Raw genomic sequence first — 25,249 nt, 5'->3', positions numbered from 1 at the left:
CCGCAAAAGATGGCCTGCAATCTGGCCCAGTTGAATCTCCCTCCAGAGTTTCTCCCTGACAATACTGGTCAGAATGCACTCCAAAAGGGCACTGACCATCTTAAAGGATTGCAGCTGACCTGTGAGGAGGATAAGTGAAACCATTTAAAAAACTGCACAGTGAATTAATCACCCCCACCCTTCTAAGGTAACATGCCAACCAGGAAACATCGCCTGTCTCTTCAGTGTGATCAGGGCTCCCTCTGGCTGCCTCTACTTCCCTTTCACGAGCATTTGTTTTCTGAGTGATGTGCTGGGCACCGATTACGAGAGTGCCTATAACAGCAATCCGCAGTGGCAAAGGTTCTCAGTTGTATCTCCCACAACAGCCGCTAGGGACTTGCGTGCACTTGGCTTGCTCGCCTTGTGCCTGCTCGATGTGAAAGGACTGCAATCTTGCTTTGAAGTCAAATGCCAGTGCCGTCATCCTGTGAGCCAGAGGTTGCCATCCTAAGCGCCCAAGATAGTGTGTAAGCATGTGAACAGGGGCTGCACTGCTGCGGGGTATGCCCGCCCGGCTACCAAAGCCATTCAAGCAATCACATGCACCCCAGTTGATGATCCCTTCTGCCGTGTGCTACCCAGTTCCGAGCTGACCGCTGGCCGCGTCCAGGAGAAGGCCATGTGCAGACCCTTGCATCAGAGGCCTTGCCGACCTGGGCAACAAATGTGCACCATGAAGGGATGGACTCAGGTTCAGCCAATTCCATGTAGATCCTGCCACGCTGCCCACAGATGGAGATGGAGCAAGCATGCAAAATGATAAGGGGAATGGAACAACTCCCCTATGAGGAAAGACTAAAGAGGTTAGGACTTTTCAGCTTGGAGAAGAGGCGGCTGAGGGGGGATATGATAGAGGTGTTTAAAATCATGAGAGGTCTAGAACGGGTAGATGTGAATAGGTTATTTACTCTTTTGGATAGTAGAAAGACTAGGGGGCACTCCATGAAGTTAGCATGGGGCACATTTAACACTAATCGGAGAAAGTTCTTTTTTACTCAACGCACAATTAAACTCTGGAATTTGTTGCCAGAGAATGTGGTTCGTGCAGTTAGTATAGCTGTGTTTAAAAAAGGATTGGATAAGTTCTTGGAGGAGAAGTCCATTACCTGATATTAAGTTCACTTAGAGAATAGCCACTGCCATTAGCAATGGTTACATGGAATAGACTTAGTTTTTGGGTACTTGCCAGGTTCTTATGGCCTGGATTGGCCACTGTTGGAAACAGGATGCTGGGCTTGATGGACCCTTGGTCTGACCCAGTATGGCATTTTCTTATGTTCTTATGTTCTTAAATACTTCTGCAGTGACCCCAGCCTGTCGGAGAATCCGCCTATGCAACCGGGCCCACCCCTTTAATCCAGTGGTCTAGTATAGCCAACTAAGCTGGCTCGCCCCGCTTCCTTTCCCCCATGAGAGACAATAGGCGATCCATCTTCCGGAAAGGTTCTGAAACCTCCAGGTACTGTATGACAAGTCTCTCGACATCCAAGGGGCGCAGGAGGCGATACTTCTCCGCGTCCCTGTCCTTATCCAAGGCCAGCAAGGAAATGGACTGATTCAAATTAATACTCCGCAACCACTTTATGCAAGAAAGATGGAACTATTCTCAGCTGAAACACCCCAGGAAAGAACATATGTAGCCCCCAGTGTCCTTCCGCCCCTACAAGATCCAGGCAGGGTTTCCCTGCACCACTGCTGTAGGGGCATGGTAGCAGGTTGGAGGCTGTGCCTGAATAAACGGTTGCCACCCCTAGGAAATCCCATCCATGAGAAGCAAAGCATCCAGACTGGGATGCACCAGAGGTCCAAACTAGGTGCCGGGGGAGATCAGAAAGCAATTTGGGAGTAATGAGGCCCCTTTCCACATGGCCAGGAATCAGAAGTCGAATGGCTTGTACCCCAACAATACTCAAAAACCATCCGGATCCCATGGTGAGCAACTGCTGCCATTTAGCCTCCGGTATAGGTTGTGCCATGGGCTGGACCTTCATGGAAGTGCACAGAAGGCGGACAGGAGGCCGGTCAAAATGGGGATCTGCATCACAACTCCCCGTTAGGCAGCGCACACTCCGAATACTGGGCTTATGAGAAAGGTGCTGAAGCATGTTTGACACAGCCGGCCGAGGTTTGTGCACATGCTCCCAGCCCGGGGCAGGAAAGCGTGGCGGGACAACTTCGGGCTGGAGAACCACCCGGCACCCAACCGCGTCAGGTGCGGGCTACGGCATCCCAGCACCGGGCACCAGAATCGTCGCTGCTTCCACAGTGCCTTGGCCCCCCGGCCCCCCTGCTTTGCAGGATAACCGGAAATTCTTGCTATCTTTTTCTGCACCCCTCCCAGACCTACCGTAACCCACTCTAGCTGCTCGAGGTGCACCAGCAGCCCTACCTCCTCCCTGTCGGCCTCCGGCTCCTCTCTGGTCAGAATCACCAGCAGGTGGGGGGGGCCATGGGATCGGGTAATGGTCAAATTGAAGTAGTTATTTACCTGCTCAGTGGTTCTGAATGTAAAAACAGTAATTGGCCGCGAAAGGAGATCCTCCCTAATCAGGAATTGGACATTTTGGAAGCCACAGTGCGCACGGAAGCAACCCGGCTTCGCGGTAATTTTCAAAAAGTCCTTTTTTCCCTCTGCCTTGGAAGTTTTTCTTTATAGCTTACAATGCCTCACACAAAGAGAAAGGCAAGGATCCGGGACAATCTTACCTCAACTCCGAATATTTTGTTAAGACAACCGCGGATTGAGGAAGCCTTCGGGAACATGCACCAAGATCTGGAGGGAGGAACCGCTAGTGTTTTTGGTGGAGAGCAGTCGCCAGACGCTATGTTTGAGGAAACATCCCTCAGCCCCGGAGCACCAACAATTCCTGCCCTGCCATATAGACCCCCAGAAGGAGAGGGGAGACAACAACAAATGCCAGCGTTGAGGGAACAAGCGACACCAAGGACTTTTACTGCCCTGAGAAAAGACTGTGATCAACCGTCGGTCTCAGAGAGCCCGTCAACTCAGGGCTCTAAGGGCAAGAATGAGGTGGCTCGGTGTCTGGAACGGGGCGAGGCAGGCCCTTTGGAGTTGGGAGGTAAGGAGACTGAAATACATGTAGTTGTGAATACATCTCTGGAAATGCCTGCAAAAATTACCCTCGAGGAAATTTGGAAGGTATTAACAAACATAAACAGAGCTATAAGTGATTTAACTTCTGTTGTAAAACAAAATATTGAGAAAGCTCAGAATATGGAAAATAAAATTCAGTCAGTGGAAACTACTGTGAAAATGGTTGAAACAAAAGTTGAAAAGGTTAAAGAAGTACAATGTAATTTAATTAAATCTGAAAATCAAATTCTGAGAAGAATGGACTCTATTGAAAATGTAATAAGAAGAAATAATTTAAGGTTCTTGAACTTTCCTAAGACCAGGTGGATAACACCTAAGGATTTGCTTAAAAGCTATCTAATCAACATTCTTGGATATTCGGAGACGTCTATTCCAGTAATTTCCAAAATAATCTATTTGCCTGCTAAGAATGAAGATAAGAGATTACAAAATCAAATTTCCTCTGACAACTAAACAGATATTTTGGAAAAATCCTTTGAGACTAAGATACAGTCCAGGGCAACATTACTGGTGTCTTTCACACAAAAACTGATAGAGATAACATATTACGATTATCTTTTCGTAAACAGAGTCAGTTTTTCTATGGATTACAAATCCGAATTTTTCCAGCTATAAAAAAGAAAATGCAAGAGAAAAGGAAAGCTTTCTTGATGATGAAGAGTGAAGTGATTTCACGAGGAGCGAAATTTTAATTAAGATTCCTATGTAGATATATCTTAGTATTTCAAAATGATAGATATATCTTTTCGGAGCCTGAGCAATTACGGGTGTATTTAGACTCTCACTCCTAATAACATCAAAGGGTGTTGGGCAAATGTTAAATGTCACCGTGTTATAATTTAAATATTTTAATTAATATTTCCTTGATTCTGCTTTAATATATGGCTCCCCCATTATTTGTTAGTGTTCGTGGTAGTTGTGGTTGGATCCTTGGGCCGGTGGCAGATGACCATGCCCCCGGGGGAAGATCCCGAGAGGGACCACCGGTCAGGCTCAGAGTATGGAGACAGACACACACTAGTTCTTTTATTAAACAGTATATGGAACCACCAGAGGTGGCAGTAGTGAGCTGGAAGTGCCCAGCTGGGCTGTAGTCCCTCAGATACTGGAACAGAGATCCTGGATAACTGAGCTGTAGAGAAACTGAATATAGTGAGTAGGCAGGGTATGCAGAGTTCAGGAACAGAACCTTGATGGTAACACTCACACAATAGTCTCTTGGAAGCAGCCCAGGAGCTGGAATGAAGTAGGCCCTCGAGGAGTGAGTACCTGGTTCCAGGGAACGCTCTGAGAGAGAGATGGTAACTCACTGGTGTTATAGGCAGCGATGACTTCCTGGCAGAAGTTATGTTCAGTAGCAAGTCAGGGAACATGGGCCCTCGAGGAGCAAGTACCGGATCCAGACTGCGATCTGAAAAGCAAAGAGAGAGCGAGGCCCCCGAGGAGCGGGTACTCCTGGTAAGTCCAAGAGGCAGAGTAGCAATATATGCGGAGAGCGAATTCCATCCGTCGAAACCTGGAGGAAAGCCCTTGCTAACTCGATTTGTTAGCTATTTCAGAGACCTTAAATATCCGGTGAAGATGACGTCACCTCAGGGGGACGCCCCTGAGGTTCGCACCACTGCTGGTACTTGAGTTGGGGCCGCGCTGCGCTGCGCGCCCTTAGGCTGCTGGGAAACATGGCGGATTGCAGCGTTTGGCCGGTCCGGGGACCCCGGAGGGGAACGGCAAGATGACGCCGCGGCAGCCAAACTTCCAACAGGCAAAGAGGGAGTCGCCAAAGAGGTAAGGTGGGCATAGTGGAGACGTCAGGCAGCGACAGTCGCAACATTATTCTTATTATAGTATGGTTAACAAGGCTTTACTTTATGTTGTAATGATCAGAATGATACTATTTCTATCTTTTTTCTGAACACATTGTTTTCAATGTAAAATTGTTTAAACTTCAATAAATATAAAATTTAAAAAAAAAAAAGGAATTGGACATTTTGCATGCAAGAGTGCAATACACTAGTCCAAGAGCCATGATGAGAAGCATTTTTCAAGGTGGGGAGAACATAACAGAAAGAACTAGGCGGGTATTGAAGCAAAGTCACAGAAACAGTTACAAAGACAATTAGTCATTAAATTGGTGACTGCAAATGCCACTCTCTTGCCCCTCCCCCTCTGAAAAGGCCAGGTAATCAGGGAGCAGAGGCTTATTGCAGGCAGGACCCTGCTATTGATCTCATTGCCAGCGCTGCCGTCTGCATGCAGGGAGGAGAGGCTCCCCTCCCTAACCCCTATCCTTCGGAGGATCGAGTCCTCCAAGGATGGCTGCGCTCCCCTCCCCCCTTAAAGGGAGTTTTAAAGGGAAGGATCTGCTTTTGGTTTTTTTGTGCCAGCGGCACCCTGACTTTAGACTTCACAGGAACATCCCCTTTGCAGCGGCTGTCAGAGCTGCCCTTACCCCTGGGCTTCTCCCAGCTGCGGAGTGGGCACCGGCGGAGAGTGAACTCCCCACCCCGCGAGACCCGAAAGAGGTGGAGGAAAATTGCTACCTGCGCCGGCATTTTCCTGGGGATACTGCGCTCTCCGCGGCAGGAGAGAGAGAGGGGCTGCGAGTGGGGCGGCGGAAATTCCTCCTAAGAGCGAGCCAGAAAATGAGGCGGAACCCGGGCACCCTGCTCTGGTTTCTAATCGCGCCGCGCCGGGACCAGGCTGGACAAAGGGATCCAGCGGCTTTTAAGTTTCCCGCCGGACCCTCCCCCTTGGCCAACATCGTTCCGTCACCCCCCCCCCCCAGAGTAATTTACAACCGTTCACCCAGTCCATCTGCAGGTCCTCTAGATCCTCCTGAGTTTTTAGCCTCAACTGCCCCCCCCTCCCGTTTCACCCAGATCCCCTATCTAGTTACTGTTTCACTTTTAAAAGTAGAGCAGGTGTAAATAGACTCGAGTAAGCTGCTAAATGTACATGCGCACACTGCTTATAAAATAGCAATTTGCACGTGCAAATACTGCCTTGCCCCTGGCCTGCCATGTGCAGATGTACTTTTGTGCAGATTTACTTAAGCTGTCACCCACTGGAGAATCCTGAATCTGGAGTTGCAGCCAGGTTTTCTTGGCTCCTCTGAAGGTGGCCTCTTCTTTATTTCTAGGAGTGCCTGGAAAAAGGGCATTACATGTCTGTCCTTGTTTTTCTTAGTCTTGTGGCTTTCCAATTCCAGTCTATTATCATGCATATTATGGTTTCTATCTTGTGTTCTCATGTTTCCCTTTTTGTTCATCCATTATTTCCTATGTAGACAGACCATGCAACTACTATATTTTCCTAAAACACCTTGAGTTTTCCAATCCAGGTTTCCTAGCAGTGGTCGCATGCATGCATGCCCTGAGGTTTACACTGAAATGAGCGTGATGGCCCTTTTAAATGTGGAGCTGAATGTGGTGCATCATCTTTTGTTTTCCATTTCCTAGGTTCTGTTTTGTCTACAGGACACCCTTTCAGATTTTTCGTGTTTCTCTATCAGCCTCACCACAGTAAACTGATTCTTCAATGGAAGAACCAGCTGAAGGAACCAGCAATTCCAAAAGTGAGGAAGTAGTATTAAGCAGTTGTTATAGACCCTACCTGTGGCTAGCCCCTCCTACCTCTCCTGCCTGTTCCCGGGGCTGGCGTCGGCGTGCGAGCACAGAGGGTCTCCCGGCGCGGAGGGCCGCTGACCTCCTCTGTGGCATCAACCGCCGGTCGGGGGCCGCACCCCGACGGTGTTCCCGGCGGGGGGAGGGGCGCCTCCCCCCCCGGTCTCCTCTTCGTGGCATGGCTGCACTGCTGCACCTCCGAGAGCGTCCTCGGCCTGCTCTTTCCTAGGCATGCGGCCCCGCCTCCTGCCTGCTCTTAAAGGGCCATGATGCCCAAATTGCCTGCACCTGCCTCAATTGATCTAAGAACCTGGGAGTATATAGGGAGACTTCCGCTTCCTGTCCTTTGACTTGACAACGAGTCTGCTCACTTCGGTGAGTCTCCTAGTGCCTTGGATTCCTGGTCCTTTCTTCTTCTTGTGTGATTCTTCGGTGTGTGACTTCGGACTGGCAAGCAGTGATTCTTCGGCGTGTGACTTCAGACTGGCAAGCGGCGACTCTCTGGTGCCTCGACCTCGGACAATTTGAAGGACCGTCCACCTTCAAGGGCCCACCTAAGTCCCAGTGGCCCAGGTCCCTACAGGCTCCTCCCGGGGGGACCACGGGCTTCCAGGGGTGAAGACCCAGCTGGCCCTTGCACCGACTCCGCACCTCTTCAACCTCTCAAAGGTCCACCTAAGTCCCAGTGGCTCGGGTCCCTACGGGCTCCTCCTGAGGGAACCGCGGGCTTCCAGCGGTGAAGAACCGGCCCGCTCCTACTTTGACTCCGCCTCGCCACCTGACGGGGGAACCCGAGGAGTCCTCTCCTCAGGAAGTACCAACTCCCCCTCGGTCCAAGGGTTCACATCTCTCCAGGTCATAACAGCAGTATATATACATACATCTCTAAAGGTGATTTAAATCACTGAAGAGGGAGTGAGGGTGTTTAGACCCATGGAAAATTTTACATCCTACAGATTAAGATTATACATTTTTCTCCTTTGCTCAGAAATATACTAGATTAGAGTATTTCTTTGTATCCAAAATACTTATGCTTTCAGATCCAAATGAGGAAAATAGAGAAGCACTGGTAAGTTAAATGTACAAAAATAATTAAATAGGCTCAAGAATTTGAAAAGAAACTTGCCATAGGGGTAAAAACAAATATATCTTTTTCAAGTATATTTGAAGCAAAAGGCCTGTGAGGAAGTCAATTGGACCACTAGATGACCACTAGATGTTTGCAAAATGGCGCCGGCCATATGGCCATATTGCCGTACAGCAAAATGGCGCCGGCCGTACGGCAACACGATTCGAGTGCAGGAGGTTGTTCCCGGACCCCCGCTGGACTTTTGGCAAGTCTTGTGGGGGTCAGGAGGCCCCCCCAAGCTGGCCAAAAGTCCCTGGGGGTCCAGCGGGGGTCCGGGAGCAATCTCCTACGCTCGTGACGTCGGGGAACAGGAACCAAAATGGCGCCAGCTCTACCTTTGCCCTATCATATGACAGGGCAAAGGTAGCGCTGGTGCCATTTTCTATCAACGCACCCGACGCCCGAGAGTGGAAGATCACAACGGGACCCCCCCCACACTGGACCCCAGGTAATTTAAGACATTTTGGGGGGGTTAGGGAGGGTGGGGGATTTATTTTAAAGGGTCGGGGTGGGTTTTAGGGATGTTTTAGTTTGGCGGTTTTCCCACCCTCCCCCTTCCCCTCCCCCCCTTCCCCCGATTTACGATTTTTGACGATAAATCGGGGAAATTCCTATTAAATATCGCCTCTAACGATTTTTGACGATTTAAAATATATCGGACGATATTTTAAATCATCAAAAAAACGATTCACATCCCTAGTGCACAATCAGGCGACAGAATCTGTTGCCAGATGATGTGGTCAAGGCAACTAACATAGTGGGTTTCAAGAGACGTTTGGACAAGCTCCTGGAGGAAAAGTCCATAAATAGTTATTAGCCAGGTAGACTTGGGAAAGCCATCGCTTGAGATACAACTATTGAGGATCTGACAGGTACTTGTGACCCAGACCAGTTACTATTGGAGACCAAATGCTGGGCTTGATAAACTTTGCTCTGACCCACAATGGCATTTCTATGCTCTTATTTTTCATTTAATTATTCATGTGAAGTTGTATCCACTATTAAATGAAACTGCAATTAATCATGTTGACTTAGGGCATAGCCACTGCTTATTAACAGCATCAGTAGCATGGGATCTATTTAATATTTGAGTACTTGCCAGGTACTTGTAACCTGGATTGGCCACTGTTGGAAACAGGATGCTGGGCTTGATGGACCCTGAGTCTGATCCAGTAGGGCAACTTCTTATGTTCTTAAATGGGATGCTTTTAATGTTGGAAAGAATAAGCTAAGGAAGCAGGAACTACAAATATTGAAAGGGAAATCAAATACACCGATAACCAACATATCAACCAGAAATATTATATTTTATTGTGGCACTCTCGGAAGCTGTAGGAATGAGTCAAACAAGTTATAGACGATGCCATTTTATATGACTAACTCAGTATATCTGTGACTAGCTTTGAAGAGCTACAATATGTTTCCATTATCAGGTCAATGAAGAAACAGAACAGTTACACTGGGTTTAAATAGTACAGACAACTATGCCATAGGTTGTATGCACATGTCAAGAAACTGCACGTTATATTACAATAACGGCTCAGTAAAGGGTTGAGGTTGGGGTAAGAGAGGAAACTGACAAAGGTGACAAAGGTGTTAAAATGTATAACTTATTACTGACCCTTATTTCTGCCTATTACATGAACTAGCACAGCAACCAGAAGCTGAAATACAAATATAATACCATTTGCAGTCAACCAGCAGGCAAATCAATATATACTTACAGAAAACTAAGTATTATTCAGAGTAATAAAAGTAGTCACTTATTAACACAATATTTAAATGCAAGAAGGAATATTAAGAAAAATTCACGCTGTACAATAATTTACAGAGTACTGTTCCAACCTGTACAATTTATGGAGTACTATTGCAATCTATATCGATCAGAAACCATATATATATATATATATATAGGGCCACAGTCTTCTGGGATTCTATAGCCAGAACAAAGGTTACAAAATCTGGCCTTTCACATAGAACAGTGCGGTCCCTGAGGATTCACAGGAGACCAGGGGCCAAGTACAAGAAACAGCGGCTGGCCAGGATTTGGGGTGCAGATGGGCATGCGCACATACACCAGAGATGGCCAACTCCGGTCCTCACGAGCCGCAAACAGGCCAGGTTTTTAAGATATCCACAATGAATATGCATGAGAGAGAAGCACTGCCTCAGGGATATGTTTACTATATTTATAAATGATTTGAAAAGGGGAACAGTGACTGAGGTGATCAAATTTGCAGACGATACAAAATTATTTCGAGTTATTAAATCACAAGTGAATTGTGAAAAATTGCAGGAGGACCTTGGAAGACTGGGTACTGAAATGGCTGATGAAATGTATTTAATATGGACAAGTGCAAAGAAATGCACATAGGTAAAGGTAACCTGCACTGTAGTAACATGATATTAGGTTACATATTAGGAGTTACCACCCAGGAAAAGGATCTGAGTGCCATAGTGGACCATACTTTCAAATCCTCGGCTCAGTGTTCAGTGGCAGTCAAAAAAGCAAACAGAATGTTAGGAATTATTAGGAGAGGAATGGAGAATAAAAGTGTTAAAGCTGTGGATTTGCTTATTGTCTCCCTTCTGATCATTAATTCAAATTTGATCATATCATGATCACTACTACCAAGTGGCCCCATCACCGTTACCTCTCTCACCAAATCCTGCACTGCACTAAGAATTAGATCTAAAATAGTTCCCTCTTTGGTCAGTTCCTGAACCCAATTGCTCCATAAAGTTGTCATTTATTCCATTTAGGAACTTTAGGGCGGATTTTAAAAAGGCCACGCGCGTAAAATCCAGCCTCTACGCGCGTGGCCAGGCCTAGCGGTGCCGAGCCTATTTTCAAAAAGGCCCAGCCACACGCATAAATGCCGGTACATACATACCGATATCTCGGCTAAGCGATTGATTCCAGTTCAACAACGTGAAAAGCTACATTGAGACGCCATCGGCGCTGCCGTATAAATAATCACCCCTGCACTACATGTTAAGCATCTCCGGACAACGACAGAGCCGATAACAGTGGCACCCGACCCCCTGAAGAAGGAGGTTCTCTCCGAAACACTTAGTGTCGGGATAACGTTGGAGGTCTCCATTTTGACAACATAATCCCAAGGCTTGTCGACGGACATTACATTGCTAGATAAGTACATCTTTCGGATTTAAGCTTTCAACATTTGAGCGATCCGTTTTGAAAGTACTCATAGACTTCTAAGTGCATACCGGGCAGCTTTTTATTGGAAAGCGCCCTTCATAAACAGCTCATAGAGACCAATGATTAAAAAACAACTCATGCTATCAAAAGCTTTCATTAGCTTAGCCTCTTGGCATTTAAATATGAGGTCTCTGAGTTTTATAACCCACTCCTCATATGTCTCAGGACTTGTATTTTGTAGTTTTCGGTACATACATATGTGCAGGCCTTCCTGAAAGGGGCAGGCCAGGGGACGTTTTCTGGGCAGGACGGTCCGGGGGTCGGAGTGGAGTAGGATTAGAGGCGCCCGGTACAGCGGCCATTTGCTGCTGTGCCAGGGGATCGCGCGCCGGCAGGATGCCGGTGCGCGCAACTTGCTCCCGCTCCTTTGCAGGAGCAAAAAGAAAAAATTTGGGGTAGCTAGGATAGGGATAGGGGGAGGGTAGGATAGGGGAAGGGGAAGGGAGGTTAGGGTAGGGGGTTGGGAAGTTCCCTCCCAGTCCACTTCTTAATTGGAGCGGACTGGGAGGGAACTGGGGAATGCCCCAATGAATCGCCACATGAATTTGCTAAAGTATACCCCCCCTTGCGCGCGCCGACCCATAATTTTATAACATGCACGCGCCAGCGCACACATGTTCTAAAATCACACATACATGTGTGTGCACCGGGTAGCGCACGCACATGGGCGTTCACGAGTATTTTTTGATAATCTACCCCTTTATTTCTCTAGCATGTTCTGTTGTTACATTTACCCAGTCAATATTGGGGTAATTGAAATCTCCCACTATTACTGCACTACCAATTTGATTTGCTTCCCTAATTTCTCTCAGATTTCATTGTCCTTCTCATTATTTTTTCCAGGTGGACAGTAGTATACTTCTAAGATTTAATGCTAAAACATGTATTACTATTACTATTACTTTCACTAACTAGCTCAGTATTAAATGGATTTGATACTAACAAAACATGCTGCCTGGTTCTAATTGATTTAAAAGCTGCTTTTGATACAGTTGATCATACAATCCTTTGCCAGCAGATAAAAAATATAGGGATAGATGGTATACTGCTAAAATGGTTTACACCTTTCCTAGATAATAGAACCTTCAGAGTAAAATTCAGCAACCATCTATCAGATACCTTCCAATGTAATACTGGTGTACCACAAGGATCAGCTCTATCAGCAATGCTATTTAATATTTATATGCTACCTATATGAAAACTACTATCCGATTTTGAATTTAAATTCTTTCTATACGCAGATGATTTACAATTCTACATCCCCCTATCTGAATCATTGGATAAAACGGCATCTAGACTGAAAAACTATATGATAATTCAGGAAAAATTAATCACAACTAAAACTTGTATTAAATACCAAAAAAACTGAAATCATCTGGCTAAAAAGAAACCCTCAAAAACTAACAGTGCCTGCTTTTGAAATGGAAAACTACCAAATTTATTCATCAAAACAAGCAAGAAACCTAGCAGTACATCTGGATGAAAACTTAAGTATGAAAGATCATATAAGAAATTTAATCAAATCTGGCTACAACAAACTGAGGATACTGAGCTGATTGAAACCATTACTACTGACAACAGACTTCCGCACTGTATTACAAACCTTAATATTTTCTAAACTTGATTACTGCAATTCATTACTGCTAGGGCTTCCAGGGAGTAACCTAAAACCACTTCAACTACTTCAAAACGCTGCTGCAAGACTTTTAACAGGAATTAAGAAATAAGACCATATCTCACCAATATTAATGGCACTACACTGCCTACCTATACAATCACAAATACACTATAAAGTATTAACAATAATATTCAACAGCTTAAATAATGACAATAACGGATTTCTAGCAGTGACACTCCAACAACACAAGCCCATTCAACTGCTGAGATCTCAAAACAAAGGCCTCTTAAAAATCCCTATAATAAGAGACACTCATTTGATTCAAACAAGAGACAGGCTGTTTTCTGTTGCTGGCCCTAAACTCTGGAACTCCATGCCAGAAGAACGAAGAACAACGTCGGATAGAAAGAACTTCAAAGGTGACCTGAAAACTTGGCTCTTTAAAAATGCCTATAACTTTACATAGACTTGGCATTCAGAAAACCTACTTGATAAATAAGATGCTCTGGAAAATATCCCTCTGGAATTGTTTATATGTTATTAATAATCTTTTATTTTATATGCGAGTTTACATTGTATGTTATTTTATCTATGAATGTTTTTATGTAAACCGTTATGATCTTGTGATCTTCACTTGGAATGACAGTATATAAAACATTTAAATAAAAAATAAAATAAATAAAATTGCATAGTAATGCATTTAGAATGCAAAAACCCCACAGAAAATTACAGTATTGGAGGTGAAATTCTTCTAAGCACAAAGGAAGAGTGGGAACTGGAGATAATTGTATCTGATGATTTTAAAGGGGCCAAAAAGATGTATAAAGCATTGGTAAAAGCCAGAAAGATGCTTGGCTGCATAGGGAAAGGATTGGTCAGCAGAAAAAGGGAGGTGATATTGCCCCTGTATAGGTCCCTGGTGATGTTGTGATCGTGGACCCTTGAGCCGGCTAGACATTGTTGAGAATACGCTGCAGAGAAGTCCACAGCGAGGATTGTAGCCGGGAAGATGATCAAGGCCAGGAGACCTAACAAGAACTTCACCACTGGAAGCCCAAGATCCCCCCGAGAGGAGCCCTTGGGGACCCAGGCCGCTTGGACTTAGGTAAGGCATCCTGGAGAAGAGAGTATGAAAAGTGTCCCAGAAGTCCAGAGCCGGGAGATGAGTCGGAGCCAGGAGACCAACAGGATCTTCACCACTGGAAGCCCAAGATCCCCACGGGAGGAGCCCTTGAGGACTCGAGCTGCTTGGATTTAGGTGAGGTCTCCTGGAGATGAGAGTCCGAAAAGAAGTCCTATTTTAGGCAGGCAGCAAAACACTATCCAAAGATGTACCAAGTCAGGAGCCAGGAAGACGAGCCAAGAAGAAGCAGGAACAGGAGCAGGAAAGGACGGAACTGGCGGTGGAGCCAAGCTGGAACTTGGAGTTAGTAACAAGCTGGAGCAAGTGGAAGACAGGAACAAGGCTGGAGCAGGAACAAGGCCAGAACAGGAACAAGGCACAAGGCGGGAACCAGGCAACTAGAAACTTTGACGAGACAATCTGTTGCAAGGCAAGAAAGAAGGCTGACAGTCAAGTTTAAATACCGGCGGGCGTCTGATGCCATCTTTGGAGCGGAGCCGTCTTTCACACACTGGTCCCTTTAAATCATCCGCCCTTGCATGCACGCGCATCTAAAGGGGCGGGCCTAAGCGCCTGGAGTTGGTGGCATCTCCCTCGCACAGGGAGCACCGTGAGAAGGCCCTGACCAGGCCCGACACGCACGGTTGATGCCAGAAGGCAACGCGGCAGGTAGGGGGACTGGCCGCGGAGCCCTGCGGGCCGGAGTTTCAAAAGGTGAGACCTCACTTGAAAAACTGTGTACAGTTCTGGAGACCCCACCTCCAAAAGGATATATATAGGATGGTTATCAGTTCAGAGGACGACTTCTAAAATGGTCAGTGGTCTTCATTCTAAAGCATATGGGATACAATTAAAGATCTAAAACATGTAAACCCTAGAGGAAAGGCGAGATAGGGGAGATATGCTAGTGACATTTAAATATCTCAAAGGTTTCCATGCACAGGAGGTGATCCTTTTTCAATGGAAAGGAGGCTCTAGGATGAGGGAGCATGAGATGAGGGTGAAAGGGAGTAGACTCAGAAGTAATGTTAGGAATTATTTCTTTCCAGAGAGGATGATGGATGTGTGGAGCAGCCTCCAAGTGGAAGTTGTGGAGACAAAACAGTATCTGAATTCAATAAAGCATGGGATAAATAGAGAGGGTCTCTAGGGAAGTGATGAGAATTATAATGCTGAATTAATTGGACAGATGGGCAGACTGGATGTGCCCTATGGTCTTTTTCTGCTGTCATGTTTCTATTCCAGGCAGGATTCCAGGCGGTGAGACCTAGTGCCAGAACAGGAGAACAAACTTTAACTCAAAGGTACATCCCTTCAGCTCTAGCTGCTAACTAAAAGATTGTTTTACTTTGCTGTTTTTATATCCCTAGAGGACAGGCCATTCCAGCAACCTCAGTGGAGGAGCTGTTTTAAAAATGGTGCACCCCCTTCCTCTGCTACCTCTTTCCTATCCTAGCTCAAAAGGGATTTAGAACTAGGGCTATTTAGTGATCATTCCCAAAGGGTCATTGCACTTATGAAATACCAGTTGGGTCAGAGCTTTGGAGAATCATGAAGCCGATAAGAGAAATATGATTCACAATGTGCACTATGCAAGTTGAGAATTTCTTGCACTTTTCTCCAGAGCTGCTTACAGCCATGTCCTGGAGATAAGATATTTAATTCCAGGAGATTCCAAGATAATCCCCACATCTCAGAACTGAGTTCTGCTCACCCTGAGATTAGTGTGGCGGCAAGGCGGGCTGTGCAGACTTTCACTCTTCCTCCACCCAGGGAACTAGTTCTTAATTTATATTCTCTATTAGATCACAAAACAGTTTCCAACCTTTGGTGTCTCTGGCTTGATTTTCTCTTTTTATTTCTAGTCCTTTCTTTGTTTTCTATCTCTTTCTGGTACCCTCTTTCATTTATCTTTTTCTGTTTCACTTCTCTTTCCTTCTTTATCACTTTCTTTCAGCAGCAGATACTTTAACACTTTCTCTTCCTTCTTTTTCTCTCCCCTTCTCCTGCTTTTTCCCTATTCATCCTACCTGTTCTGCTTTCACCGTTCTTTCTCCCGTTTCTCCTCCACTCTCTTCTTCATTCCTCACCCCTTCCTTCTGTATTATCATCCTGGATTCCTTCCCCCAACCCAGGGATCTCTTTCTTGATCTCCTGCCAACCCTGATCCTTGCACCCCTTTCTCTTCCTCCTCTTCTTTCCCTCCTTTTCTCCCCTCTCTCCTTGCTCTCATCTTTCCCCTAATTCAACCTTCTGTTCTTGCTATCGCCTTCTCTCTTCCCCATCTTACTCTCCTCTCTCCACCTCAACTCTTGGTCTCTCCTTTCTTTTCCCCAACACTTGCTCTTCCCTCTCTATCCCCCCCCCCCCCCCCCCCCCCCCCCCACACACACACACACACACATACATACATGATTGCTCTCCTCTTTCCCTCCTTCGTTCAACACTTGCTCTCTCCTCCGGCTGTCTCCTCTCACCCACATTCTTGTCCCTCCCTTTGCTTGCCCCTCTCTTTTACCATCCTTACTTCCCCTTCTGACTCACCCCTCGTTCCTACTCTCCTCTCTCTAACACACACATACAACTGCCTCAATTGCTCCCTCCTCTCACTGTTCCCTCTCAGGCACTCACTGCTCTCTCCTACCTGTTTCCTCACAGCATTTACTCTTGCTCTCTCCTCTCACTGATCACCAACTCTCCCCCCCCCCCCCCCACCACCACCACACACACACACACACACACAAACACACACACAAACACAAAGGTTTTCTTGTTCTTTCCTCTCTCTCTGCGCCCCCCCCCCCCCCCCCCAACACACACAGAGTTTTTCTCTCTTTGGATCTCTCACATTGCATGCACACTTTTGCTTGCCGTCTCTCCATCTGTTTATCCTGGTCCATGCAGGACTAGCAGTGCTTCCCCTCCTCTCACTGCTGATTGGTTCATTAAGACAGCTATAACCAATCAGCAGCCAGAGACAGAGAATTAGCAGCAGAGCTTCCTCCTGCCTCCAACTCCTTCCTAGTGCCCCCATCTCCAGCACAAACATACGGGCCGATACAGTAAAAGTCGTGGGAGAGCCGGCGAGCGCCCGCTCTCCCGACGCGCGCACAGGCCAGTGTCCTGGGCACGAGATTCAGTATCGGCCCGTATGTAAAAGGCCCGTATGTAAAAGGCCCGTATGTAAAAAGGAGGCACTAGAGACACTAGCGCGTCCCTAGTGCCTGACAGAAGCGGTGGCTGACAGCCACGGGTTCGGAAAATGGACGCCGGGTAAACTGAGCGTCCGTCTTCCGGGCCATGGGCAGATTTTTAATTTTTAATTTTTTTTTAATTTTTGCTTTTCTGTACACTTTCCCGGTGTCGGCCGAAATTAACGCCAGCCACCGCCAGCCATCGCTTCTGTCAGGCACTAGGGACGTGCTAGTGTAAATCCAGAATTAGTATAAATCCAGAATTAGCTTGGGCTGGGTACTAAATTCTCAACCTGGTATTGTGACAGAGTTGCGTATCACATATTAAGGTGAGTTTTAGGACCAGAGATGGGGGGGAGGGGGCTGAGTGCCATTTGATCTGTGCCTCAAACTAAAAGGAGCACTCAAAAGCATTTTTTATGCCTTATTTTGTTTTCATGTGTCCCAGGCCTCTTTGGACCTCTGAGAAGGCCTGGTGAGTACATATCAGAGTAAAAATGTTAGTGATCCAGCAGTTAATTTTCTCATAATGCTAATTAACTTCTGTACAGCTCACATAAAAACAACAAGCCATTTGTGATTTGTGACACCCATGTATTACTTTGTGTAGAGTTACCACAAGGAAAAGTACTTTGCCCATGGCTAATAATTCATGGGACCCCTATGCTGAGGCAATATACAGGCACGCAAAGTGTGAGTGCGAGGGAAGGGGCAGTTTAAGAAAGGTCTAGTTATATCCTACTGAAAATTCATTCTTCCAAACTTCCCCATGGTGATCTCTGCCCCCTCTCCCCTCCAAAAATAAAACCCACCAGCAGCAAAGTATTTACTGTCATTAACTCTCCGGACCATGGGAAACTGGCTCACAATGAAGTAAAGCCACACAGCCTGGGGTGTAGGCACCAAAATGTGAAAGAAAAGAAAGATTGGGAGGGGCAAGAATAAAGAGGAAGGGGAGAGAAATGAGAGATATTTATGCAATATCCAATTTGTAGGCTCTGTAACCATCTCACAAAAAACTGAAATTTGAAAAAAAAAATTTTCATTAGATAAACTTCCAGGAACACTTACATATGTTTATCTGTTTCTAGAACCTTCCGCACTGCTGTGGAATGGGAAGACAGCGATACAAAAGAGCAGCTCTGGCCAATCGCCCGTGATTAATGACACAGGATCAACTGCTTCCACAATGGTGGATGACCTCACAAAGGCATTCAGGCAGTTACAGTCAAACCAAAAGCTAAACACAGCAACCATAATACTGGGAGCTGAAATCATTCTCATATGGCATAAGCAGAAGCATAATGGTTTTCCCATTTGATAGAGGGTTTAATCTTACTGTTCACCCATGAGGCAAGAGTTTTCCACAGCTAATTTGTGACTTTGTCACTTGGGACAGTTTCACTCAAAATATAACCTTTCTGAAGCAGAAAATTCTATGTTTCCAAATTTGGAAGCATGGAGTAGCAGCCCTTTTTTTTCATTTCCAGCATTCCATTACTAATTCATCAGTGGCCTAAAATCATGACGACTTTCCTTTGAATATTCTTGTACCTCAGTGACATTTTTGTGGTTTTATTTGTGGGAATGTGATACAGCTCTGTTTGTACCAGTTTCAGTGCCTGATGTGCTAAGTGCTAAAGGGCTTTTGCCATTTTGGGTATATGGGGAAACAGCTTGGTACATTTGACTCTTAGTGTAAATGTTCTGTCTTGTTGAAATTCACAGTCAGAGGTTTCTTCACAGGGGTACATTTTCAACAGGGCAACTAAGTGCAGAACATAGAAACCAACTTTTCAAAAGGATTGGGGATGCTAAACTCAATACCATCTCCATACCCTCTTCTCCTCTCCTTCCTAATCCTGTGTGCCCTCCATCTCACAGGCACACATGATGCAAACTCCCTTTTTCGCCACTGCCCCCCTCCCGCCATTTAATACCCTCTCTCTCTCATCCTCCCTTCACTATAGAGTTGCCAACTGGCTCCAGATTTTCAGGACAGGTTGATCCAGTCCTGGTTTTACTCCCCTGCATGCAGGCACTTATAGTCTTGCTTTTCTTAGGGAATGCAATAGAAAAATTAGAATAAGTCCCAGCATGCATTGGGGTAAACCCAGGACTGGTTCAACCTGTCCTGAAAATCTGGAGCTAGTTGGCAACCCTAAAGCCTGTCATCTCATCTGTAAACATTTTCTGATGGCTTGTGTTCTTTTAGAAAGGGCTAGAAAATCTATCTGATCATAAAATAAAACCTCTCCATTAAAAAAAAAATACATGCAAAACCAGCTCTCTGTCTAATGCTACAAACCACCTATTTATTTATTTATTTATTTATTTATAGATTAATATTCCACTTTTCGCACTTTTTCAGTGCTTCAAAGTGGATTACATTCAGGTACTGCAGGTATTTTCCTATCCCCAGAGGACTTACAATTTAAGGGGGTCATTTTCTATCCGTATCGCACGTGAAAAGTCCCTTTTCGCGTGCGATAGCTAGATAGGGGCAGAATCGTGGCGGAGTCGGCACCGGAAGAGGAGGAGTTGGGGCGGCATCGGGGCAGACGCAGCAGAAACATCGCTGGCGGCAATAAGATAAGAACCCTTATTGCTGCCAGTAGCGCACCCAATAGCACCAGCTATCACGGTGGCGCTATTGGGTGCGAAAGCCGGCAGCGATAACACCGCGGTGGTGCGATCGCTGCCGGCTTTCGCAGGCCCGCCCCCGCTACCGTGGAATTCACAAACCTGTGCGAAGATAGAAAATCCAGGCCTAAGTTTGTACCTGAGGCAATGAAGGGTAAAGTGACTTACCCAAGGTCACAAGGAGCGACACTTCTTGCAAGGTTTCTGATATGACTGAACTATCCAAGTTCCAACATCATGAAGGTATCCCTATCCCCATCACCTGGATTAACTTGTTTTGAAGAAGGCACTTTAAAAAGTCCATAATAATGGAAGAAAACAACCTGGGGGTGGGATCTTAAGGATATCCATCAAGTATGTCTTTAAGATATCATGAGGTATAATTCATTTGACCACAGGAAAATTGATCTTTAGAATTGAGTGGCTGTTGGGACCTCATATGCTCAGCATGGACGGGGAGTGGATCACATTAAGATGATAGTGCACAAGCCCTGTTGTGCACTATTAACCCTATCTCCCCACAGACAGTTGCCAAAAAGCGAGTCTGAATATGATTGAGTTTGCAGGCTGTCTATTTTTGCAATGCTTTTTTTTTGGATCAGTAATCATGCTAGATCTCAATACAATTTAAATATGTATATGTTTGAATTGAGACTTAGGCACTTCTTTACCCATGGGATTCCTTACTAAGTGCTGTGCTGTGCTCCTATATAAAGGACAAATTATGCAGAGTACACCAAAGAAATATACCATCTTTTCACAGCCTCCCCATTAGAGTTTGCTGCAATGGGCCATTCAAATGTTTTTATAAGGAGAGACCCCTTATTGTTTTCAGGAGCACAGAAGACAGCTGTGAGAGCTTTTTACTCTCTTCTCTCCTGTTTTAGATCTGCAGGCCAGATACTATAGTGTTGGCTCTTTTTTTATGTGATTATGTATGAGGTATGTAACCTGTGCTGGACGGATATACAGTTTGGAAGCAGCGGAACACAAGTTTTAAATAAATAAAATAAATAAATTTGGTGTTCCCTCAGAGGATAGCTGCTAGCCAACTTCAAAGAGCTGGTGAGTTGGTTCTCCCTTTTGTTTTGCTTTTTTTCCTGGAAGACTGTTCCGCCTTTGCTTCCTAGTGAAAAAAAGGAGAGATGTTGCCCAACAACTGGATGAAAGCCTCAGTCCTTCAAGCTTCTTGTCACTTGTGCAAGGGAGACTAATAGTTTGATTCTTTTGGAAAGTAAGGAGTTAATTTTTAGTGACTGGAGGTTGCCCAGTAGCAGTGCACACGGTGCAGTTCACCCTCTGTGTCCCTCAACCTGAGGGACTCTGTCAACATGGCAGAATCCCAGAACCAGTGGAAATCCATCTTGTTGCATATGGAGAACAGCAGGCCTATCCAGTCATTGCATCCAGGAGACTGAAGGAGTTAATGCCACCCTGCATTACTTCTCTTGCAGATTGCTCTAATCTTCTGTATCTGGGGCTCCCTAACAAGATCATGCAGAAACTTCAGCTGGCTCACAAGGCAGCTGCTCATTTGCTGGTGTGAGAGCTCACATTACTCCCATTCTTAAGGTTCTTCATTGGCTGCCAGTGGCCTATCATGCTAAGTTCAAGTTATTAACCCTGATTCTTAAAACTCTCCAGGATTTAGGCCTGGGTTACCTGTGCAACAGCTTGGAGCCCTGCATTACCTCATATGCTCTAAGATCTGAGCATGAGGCTCTGCTTCAGGTGCTCCTGCCTAGCAAAGTCAGATTTATTTGATATGAAGGTGCAGGCTTTCTGCTGTGCAGCTCCATTCACCTGAAATAAGGCGCCAATAGAAATTCGTACCATCCCTGAGTTGTTCAGTTAGTTTTAGGTGTATTCTTAAATCATTGCTTTTTCAAATGTCTTTTTCAACCTAGTCTTGGATTTTATTTTTACTGTTGCTTGTTTGGATCTCCTGTACTTGGGGTGTTATGAACGCTCCTGCCCGCGGGTTCCCCCGCGAGTAGGCTCACTCACCCCAAGCATGTATCTCTTTGCCGGCGCGGCAGGACGCCGCTGTCGGCCCTCCCAAGCGGCCGGAGCCACGGCTTGAAGATCCTCATGCGGCCCGGAGGCCGCCCGCGCTTCCCCTGTTCTCCGCGGTCGGAGCCGCGGCCTCCCACGGGGCTGGGACCGCCCCCGACGTTGCCTCCATCTTCGCGGCGCTAGGCCGCAAGCCCCGGTGCCATCCAGTGACTGGAGCCGCCCCCGGGGTTCCCCGCAGCGGCTGGAGCCACTGCCGACGTCTAGGCCTGCTCCTGAGGCCCTGCCCTGCTTCTTTGGCATCTGCCGCGATTACGTCAGTGCAGGCCGCTGTCCGCGGTCCTGCACAGCTCCCTGCTGCTCTCCTTAGGCGCCAGCGCATGCCTCTCTTCAGAATTTAAAGGGCCAGGCACAGGAAGTGTGCTGGCCCCACCTTCAATGGGACTAATTTCCTGCTTCAGCCCTATAAGGGCTGCTCCGTCAGTCAGTTTTTCGCCTTGCATCGAGGTGACTTCGCTCTGGAGGCTCCTGCCTGCCAGAGCCTTTGTAAGGTCTTCTAGTCTTCGTGGAGCTCTTCGTCTCGTCCGTTTGTATCATGTCAAGTCTTCGTGCCTGAGGTCCTCGTCCAAGTGTCTTCATGAGCTTCTACTTCCTGGTGTTCTTACCTTCCTGGATGTTCGCTCCTGTGTCCTCGTCTTCTACGCTCCTGAGCCTTCTGGTCCTGTGGGCCGGACTCCCTCGGATGACATCTTTCCCGGGTTGGAGTGGCCTGCAGGTGGACTGGTGTCCTGCGCTCTTGAGCAGTCATGTCCTGGATCTTTCCTGCGCTGTCCCGCTCCCCTCGTGGTCCGTGACCAGCCTGCAAGGGCTGTGTAGGTCGCGCAGTGGGACAGGGTGGTCCGCGACTCAGTCCCGCGGGTGGCTCGAGTAGGGTGCCCTGAGAGACAGTGCCAATGTCCGCCTTCCCTACTTCTCGTCTCGTCTGGATTCCAAGTTCCTCGTTATGTCTGCACTTCAGCGTCATGTCTCTGATGTCGTTGCATCGACCCTGGTCCAGGATGCCGTCGCATCGACCACTGGTCCGTGATGTCTTCGCATCAGCCTTGGTGTCAAGTCTTCGTCTGCGATGCCGTTGCATCGATCCTGGTGTCACGTCTTCATAGTCCTGGTGTCATGTCTTCAACCCAAGTCTTCGTGCCATGTGATGCCGTCGCATCAACCCAAGTCTTCGTGCCATGTGATGCCATCACATCAACCCAAGTCTTCGTGCCATGTGATGCCGTTGCATCAATCTTCTAGTCTTGTCTTTGTGTCAAGGTCCATCTGCCCTCAACCTCAGGCCAGGCCTGCTGCTCCATGCTGCTCGCAGCAGGTCCGAAAGGGCTCGGAATGGTCGGAGGACCATTCAACTTCCAACATCCTCGGATGTTGGCCTTGGGAGCTTGCCGGCCTGGCAAAGGGTCAGACCGTCAGCCATGCGGAGCCACCGTCAACCCTTGGCTCGGCCCTGAAGGTCTGGGTCAGGCTGAGGCCCAAGGGCACACTAAACACCCCCGTTCTCAACAGAATGCAAGGCCTTTCGAGGCCTCCTTCTCAACATGGGGTTGTTATTTTAAGATCCTTGTTTTACTTTATTGGGTTTCCCTTAATTGTAATTTATATTTGTTTTGGTATTTTTTGTTAAATTATATATCTGGTAGTTGTTCATTGCAGACTGATGTTACTTTTATGATGAGATGTTATGGAATTATTTTGTTTGTGTGCTGTTTTGATAATATTTTGTTGAAGGCTGTTATGATGAAAATATGATTTTGCTGTATTGTTTATGTTATGTCATGTTTTAAATTTTCATTCTTAATTGATTTATTTATTGCTATGATATGTTTTATGCTTTATTATTGTGGTGATATATTTACTGTAATTTTCTATTTTATGTTTTAAGTTTGCAGTTTCATCTTGAGCACTCATTGAGAAAGCCATTAATAAATCAAATGAAAAAATAAATAAAGAATGCAGACAGTGGACATTATCTGTGCAGTGGAATTCTGGTACTAGGGGTTTTACTAAGGAGAGAGAAAAATCTAAGATTTTCCCCAGAAAAAAATTAATACCATTAAAGAAGACAGGAGATCCCAGGAAGGCATATAGAGAGGGTTCAGAAGCTCAATTTTCTTGTATCATATGTGTATGTACTATTGATGCTATATCATGTAAATGTACCAGATGCCAAATAATATGGGCGAGATATTCAGCCTTATCCAGCTAAGTAAGATATCCAGCTAAGTTACAAGGGATATTCAGCGGCATGGCTATGTCACTGAATATCCACACACAAATCGCTACTTAGCCAGATAACTTATATCCGGCTAAGTTAGACCAGCTCTGCTTATCTGACTATTGAGCAATGAACAGGTTTTAAATATGCCGCCCAAATATATTGAAGATGTTTGCAGTAAAGAGATAATTTTGGAACAGCACTTTCAGATCCGGCATAATCGGGTGTGCATACCGTTCATTTGCACGGGGCGGCACACCCGGGGGAGGGGGAGCAGCAGCAGCAACAGAAGAAGCACAGGGCCACCAGCGGTGTCAAACCCACTGGCGGCTGAAGAGGAAGAGAAGCCGCCGGCAAAGTTCAACCTGCCGGTGGCTGAAGAAAAAGAGAGGCTGCCGGTCATGGGCCGTGGCAAAGTTCAACCCACCGACAAGTTGAACTACCGCACCACCACAGTGTTCCTTCCTGCTTCAGCGCTAACTCCCCCTTCCTCATGGGCCGATGAGAAGAGGAGCCCACCATGCCTTGATGAAGCTCATCCCACGATGGCTCGAAGAGAAGAGGAGCCCGCGGGGGCGTGGTGGAGCTCAGGCCCGAACAGAAGAGGAGCCTGGGGGCCATGATGGAGCTCATCCCACCAAACTTGAAGAAAACAGGAGGCTGTGTATGTGTCTGTCTGAGTCTATGTGAGAGTTGTGCGCGCCTGTCTGTGTGTCTGTGTGAAAGCTTGTTTGTGTGTGGCTATGTGACAGCCTGTATGCTTGTGTGTGTTTTTGTGAAAGCTTGTGTGTGTGTGCTTGACAGCCTGTATGTATGTGTGTGTCTGTGCAAAAGCTTGTGTGTGTTTGACAGCCTGTATGCTTGTTTGTGTCTGTGTGAAAGCTTGTATGTGTGGCTGTGTAATAGCTTGTATGTATCTGTGTGTCTGTATGAAAGCTTGTATGTGTGACTGTGTGACAGCCTATATGCATGTGTTTGGCTGTGTGAGAGCTTATGTGTGGTCATGTGAGAGCCTATGTGCTTGTATTTGTGTCTGTACGCATGTGTGTGTGAGAGCCTGTGTATATGTGTACATGTGTGTGTGTCCCTGTGAGAACCTATGTATCATATATAGGCTCTCACAGGCATGTGCACACACACATTATGTGTCTAAGGGAGAGAGGGAGTATGTGTGAGAGAATCAATGAGTTATTGTGTGTGAGAGAGAGAGAAGATAAAGATTGTGCTGCCCTATCTCTCCAAATCCATGAA

The 25,249-nt window shown here is 46.4% G+C and overlaps 1 protein-coding gene across 1 annotated transcript in view; it reads right to left on the bottom strand.

The window, feature by feature from the left end:
* SUSD5 (sushi domain containing 5) overlaps positions 1 to 25,249 on the bottom strand; it is a 368,081-nt gene that overhangs the window by 305,664 nt on the left and 37,168 nt on the right. The window lies entirely within an intron of this gene.

Source organism: Rhinatrema bivittatum, chromosome 2 (assembly GCF_901001135.1).
Source record: "Rhinatrema bivittatum chromosome 2, aRhiBiv1.1, whole genome shotgun sequence".
Taxonomy (NCBI): domain Eukaryota; kingdom Metazoa; phylum Chordata; class Amphibia; order Gymnophiona; family Rhinatrematidae; genus Rhinatrema; species Rhinatrema bivittatum.
Note: the sequence above shows the minus strand (reverse complement) of the source record. Positions and strands in the feature narration are given on the sequence as shown.